This window comes from Sorex fumeus, unplaced genomic scaffold (assembly GCF_029834395.1).
Source record: "Sorex fumeus unplaced genomic scaffold, SorFum_2.1 ptg000043l, whole genome shotgun sequence".
Lineage (NCBI taxonomy): Eukaryota > Metazoa > Chordata > Mammalia > Eulipotyphla > Soricidae > Sorex > Sorex fumeus.
The window spans coordinates 23,984,888-23,990,887 of NW_026606100.1; positions in this window are offsets into that span (position 1 = coordinate 23,984,888).

The window sequence follows — 6,000 nt, forward strand, 5'->3', positions numbered from 1 at the left end:
TCCTATAAGCTTAGATAAGGCCAGAGCAAGATTATAGAAACTTCAGAAAATTAAAAACAACCAAGAGTTATAAAATTAAATTTTACTCTTAAAAGACCTAATGTTGTACTTTCTAGTTTATGAAAGTAGTAAACAATATACATGTTAACTACATATATTTTAGTAACTTCATAAGACATGCAGGTACATATTTTAGTATAAAAAACTCAAGATCAGAACTCTATTCTGTTACCTAGTGGAAAGTAATGTCAATTATAAAAACCAAAACTACCATCCGAACTGTCAAGGTGATAGCTAGAAATGGTTTATTTAACCTTGGCCAACTTTAGTGAGTTTACTTTGTGTTAGATTCAGAAGTAATTCTAGGTTTAAAACATTGGACTAGGAAAACCTGCATATCTTGCAAACAGTACTTTCATGTTAATAAATGCTCAAATGATTGAAAGATTGGAACACTTTGTATTTGAACTTTTGGGCCTTTTTTTGAGGATTTATGAAATCAGGATATCTTTACATAGTTATATAATAGGAAATATTTGATTAAATTTAAGAAATGATCTTAAAAAATTAGTGGTACCTTCTCTATTCCATCTGTTAGCCTCCCAACTGTTGCATTCTATTCCACAAATAAGTGCAGTCATTCTATGTCTGTCCCTCTCTCTCTTTGAATGATTTCTCTTAGCATGACACTCTCTATATTGATGCACATATATGCAAATTTCATCATTTCATCTTTTCTAACAGATGCATAGTATTCCATTGTGTAGGTGTATCAAAGTTGTTTTTAACCAGTCATCTGTTCTCGGGCACTTGGATTTTTTCCAGATTCTGGCTATTGCAAAGAGTTCTGCAATGAATGTACAAGTGCAGAAGTCATTTCTACTGTAATTCTTTGCATCTCTAGGATATATTCCCAGAAGTGGTATAGCGGGGTCAAATGAGAGCTCACTTTCTAGTTTTTTTGAGAAACGTCCATATTGTTTTCCAAAAAGGCTGCGCCAGTCAGCATTCCAATCAGCAGAGAAAGAGAGTGCCCTTTGATCCACATCCATGCCAAAACTGGTTACTTTTGTTCTTTTGGATATGTGCCAGTTTCTGTGGTGTGACGTGGTATCCTTTTGTTTTCATCTGATCTCCCTGATGATTTGTGATGAAGAGCATTTTTTCATGTGCCATTTGGCCATTCAGATTTCTCCTCTGAGAAACTTTCTGTTTATTTCATGCCCACATTTTATGATGTGATGGATGTTTTCTTACTATAGAGTTCTACCAGTGCCTTGTATAGCCTTGATATTCACCCCTTATCAGATGGGTATTGGGTGAATATCCTTTACCATACTGTAAACTGTGTTTGTATTCTGCTCACAGATTCTTTTGAGGCACAGAGGCTACTTAGTTTAAGAGAGTCCCATTAGTGTATCACTGTTTCCACTTGCTTGTTCAGTGGCTTGTCACCTTTGAAAATACTTTTATTTTCAACAATGTGAAGGATTTTGCTGACCATCTCTTCAATGGATCTTATGGATTCAAATCTGATGCTGAGGTTATTTAATCCATTTTGATCTGACTTTTGTGCACGATCTTAGGTAGAGGTCTGAGCCCCCTTTTTTTTCCTGTACTTGTCCAGATTTTCTGGGTTCCAAGCCATGGAGCAGACCTCCTGGTAACTATCTCACTATTCTTAAGTGTTTTGTCCCATTTTCTTATTTAATATTGCCCAAATGAGTGCCAACTTTCTATGTATGTTCCTCTATTTCTAGCTCACTTCATGTAGCATGATAGTGACTATGCTGAACTACTTGTATGTAAATTTCATGACTTATCCTTTCTAACAGCTGCAGTATATTACATTGAAGGATAGAGTATTCTTGGTGAAGCAATCTTTTCATTGAATTTTTTTCACTATAATCCCCCATTGTCTTTGGGCTAGGACAGTTTCCTTTGATAAGTCTGCTGCAAATCTAAGGGATGCTCCTTCTTATGTGATTTCCTTCTTCGACCTTTCTGCTTGCAGTATTATGTCTCTATCTGTGGTATCCGTCATTCTGAATATGATATCTTGGAGTCTCTTTATTAGGTTCTCTTAGGGCACCTACCTTCTGAGCTCCTTGAATCTGGATGTCTGCATTCTCTAGCTTTGTGACATACTCAGCAATGATGAACTTACCTGATGCTACTTCATTGGGGTTGCCTCCCCATTCTTCTGAATCTTTGATGATTGTCATGTTATTCCTCTAAAGTTCAGCCCCTAGGTTTCTGTTTCACCTGACCTATTTTGAGATCCTTTCCCATTATAGGTGTTGCCTGTATGCGTTATGCAGCTCATCTTGAAGCTCACTGATTCTCTTTCAATGAAGGTTATTCTACTGTTTAGTGTGTGCACTCTGTTTTTAATTTCATCTCCTGAATCCTTTATTAATGACAAATTTGTCACTTTCTTATTTCTGCTTTCATTGCTTCCTGATTTTATTGGCTGTCCATTCCACTGTTTCTTTCATGGCTTTCTTTAAATTACTGGCTGCCTGTTCCATCATTTCTTTGAGTTCAATAAACATCCTCAACATTTCATCTATGAAATATTTACTGGAGAGAATTCATTTGTTGGTATTCCCCTTTGAGGCTTCTGAGTTGATTTCTTCATCCACTCCTTGTGGTGGGAATTTGCGCCTTTTCTTAATGCTCCTTAGGTATTTTCGAGGTGGGACCTTCCGGTTCACTCTCGATATTCCCCTCTTGCTGTGAGAAAGGATTCTGGATGAGCTCTTCGATGGTGGTCACCTTTTCCCCCTTCTAGAATACTAGCTTCATCTTTGGTGCTACTCCTTTGTGACCTCTGTGATACCTCTAGTGCAGTTTCAGATATGCGTTCTTTAATGTAGACTTGTTCATTTTCTTGTGCTCATTTACTTTGCTGATATCAAAATAGACTAGTGGAATACTGGCATAATGTGTTTGTGACAACCAGGCTATCCTCCTCAAAATTAGGTAATGGAGATTGAAATTTGATTCCAAATTGTAGAGAAAGGGGAAAATTAGAGCAGCGGCATGAGGCGCTGCTGCCTTGGAGGCCATGCCCACCGCCGCTGCTCTAGTTTTGTGGGAGTAAGCCCCAGTGGTGCCTGATCTGGAATAAAGTCCCACATATGATGTAGTCCTAGAATTTTCCGGGGAACACTTCTGTCCTAAGTGCCTCTGGGAGGAGGGCGCATGGCCAACGGTGAGGAGTCTTGCAGTTACTTGGGCTGGATTTCTGGGCACACTGCCCTGGAGTGTACGCCCACCAACCACTTGCCTTCTATTTTAAACCTGAATAAATGTGGTGTGGTACATTTGATCTATCACTGGTGTAAAGTGTAAGAGGGTGGAAGAGATTCATTCATGGGTGAGGCTAGTGTGAGCGTGTGGATAGTGGCTGTGATGATAGAGGTGATTGAGTTATGGACAATATGGCTAAAAAGAGGATAGGAAAATTTCAAAATCTTATCTATTTATTTATTTATTTCAGGTTGCGGGTCACACGTGGTTATGCTCAGGTATTGCTCTCTGTTCTGCACTCAGGAATCATTCCTGGAGAAGGCACTATAATAAAAAGTCAAAATAGTTTGAAAATTGATGTGGAGCAGGGAAACACACTAGTCATTTTAATTTAATTCCCACAATATTGCTACTTGCCCAATAGCTACACAAGTTCCTTAACAAATGCTGTTTTTACTTAAGAGTGAAATAGAAAAAGATTTTTAAGTTTCATATGTAATGGTTTCAAATATGTGTTGCTCGTTGCTCGAGCACTGTATTGTTTTACATGCTACTGTGTTATTGATGTGCAGTTTTGTTTAGGTTTTCTGTGACTGCTGTAACCAATTGCCTGTTGGCTTAAACATCAGAAGAAAAATATCTGCACTCCTGAAAGCCAGAAATTTCATATACACATCACTGGGAAAAAGATGTCAGCCCAGATATATGCCTTCTCTAGAAGGTCTTTTGCCTGTATTTTCTGTTAACTTCTGATAACTTCCACGAGGCTTGTCTAGTAGTTAATAAACTCACATCCTGGCCTCAAAGGTCACATGACCTTCTCCTCTATCTTCATCATCTACTTCCTCCATTGTGTCAGAACAAGTGTTATTCCATTGACTCACCTGAAAATACAACAGATCTCTCCATTGGCAGTCATAGCATCTATTCAATCAAGGTTTTCTAAACAAAGGAATATTTGCAAGGTTGATGGTTTTTTGGAATGGCCATTATCCATTCTACACCATGATGTTGTTAGCATGTAAAATTACATGAATTGGACTATATCTTTGTTTGTGCGAATGCTTTGATTTTTTGTGTGTTGTAGCCACACCTGATGGTGCTCAAATTTTCCTCTTGGTTTTGTGCTCAGGAGTCATTCATGGCAGGACTCAGGGGACATATGGAGTGCCAGGGAGCCAAGGACGCCTACTGTGTTGAAGACAAGCACCCTACACTCTGTACTATGTGTACAACCACTATCAATATTTCTTTTAGACAATTTATGAGACCTCCAGGGCTCTGTGCATTTTTAACGTGTGGAACCCTCTCTAATATGATAGATCCATACAACAGAATATCAGTCAGAGGAAGTAATGACATACTGTAGCAAGATGAACATTGAAAGCATCTGGGTTTAAAAACGGCTGCCAAAAATGTCACATATCTTAAGATCCATGTATGTAATGGGTTTAGAGAATGAAAATTCATAGAGAAAAAAGAGGAGTGTCGCCAGGAACCAGAGGAGAGAGAGAATGGAGAGCTCAGTGGGTATTGAAGAGGCAGTTTTTGAAAATGATGAAAGTGTTATGGATAAAATAATGGTCACCTTCACTGTCACTGTCCTTCCATTGTTCATCGATTTGCTCTATCGGGGCCAGTAACATCTCCATTGTGACAATTGTTACTGTGTTTGGCATACAGAATACGTCATGAGTAATGTGCCAGACTTTGCAGTGCAGGGGAGATACACTCAGCATTTTGCGGGTTCTCCGCGAGAGGCGGAGTATTCGAACTCGAGTTGCCCATTTTGCCCGCTTGCAAGGCAACAGCCCTTCCCGCTGTGCCATAGCTCCAGCCCATGGATAAAACGATGGTAATAGTTGCAAAAGTAGCAAGTATAGCTAATGCCACTGAAATTTGTCTTAAATGATGGATCCCATAAACAAAATTGCTTAAGCAGGTGTGTATTTTAAAAGGGTACAAATTCTCTCTCCTTTAATCATTGCCTACAAGTACCTAGGAAAATTGGGAATAACTGTTGGGCTGTATTATATTTTTTTCAAACTCTAAATTATGTAAATGCAGTGCACCTTACCATTTTCACGTTAGCAATAGAAGTCTATCAGACTCTCCCCTCTGGGCCACTAATCCCTCTGCTGGCCAAGGTGTTCTTACTCCCCTTAGAAAAAACTTACAACTATTCACTTCAAAGTCTCTCACCCGCACCCAAAAGAAAAATCATTTACCAGTCTCAGTGTTTGCAGCTTGATTTTTGTTTCTTTTGTCTTTGCATGTTTAACACTAAGTAGGTGTTTTGTGGTCACACCCCATGATGCTGGGAGAACCAGGCTGTCTGCCCAAGATCTAGGAGGAGCTCCAGAATTCACTTCAGCTCGTTGAGGTCTCTCTGACCTTGTATGTGACCTGTTATTTCTCACCTATTTTATTTTCCTACTTTGATGAATAGAATACAGTTTTTCTTTAAAAAACATTTTAACATAACCCACCAACTTTCCCATTACGCCCATCTGGTGTCTCGGTCCCAGTCCTTCTCCATTTCTATCCTTTTCATTCATCACCCCATATCTCTCCTAGAACCATCTCTTCCCACCACCACCTTCCCAGCCTCAAGAACAGGTGGTCCCAAATGCTCCGAGAGTTGTGACCTACTGCGCATATCCCAGTTCGGATTCTCCCATGACCCAGCCTCCAACGCCATTGGTACCATTGTGTTTTGTGTGAGCTTCCGTTAACATAGATGTT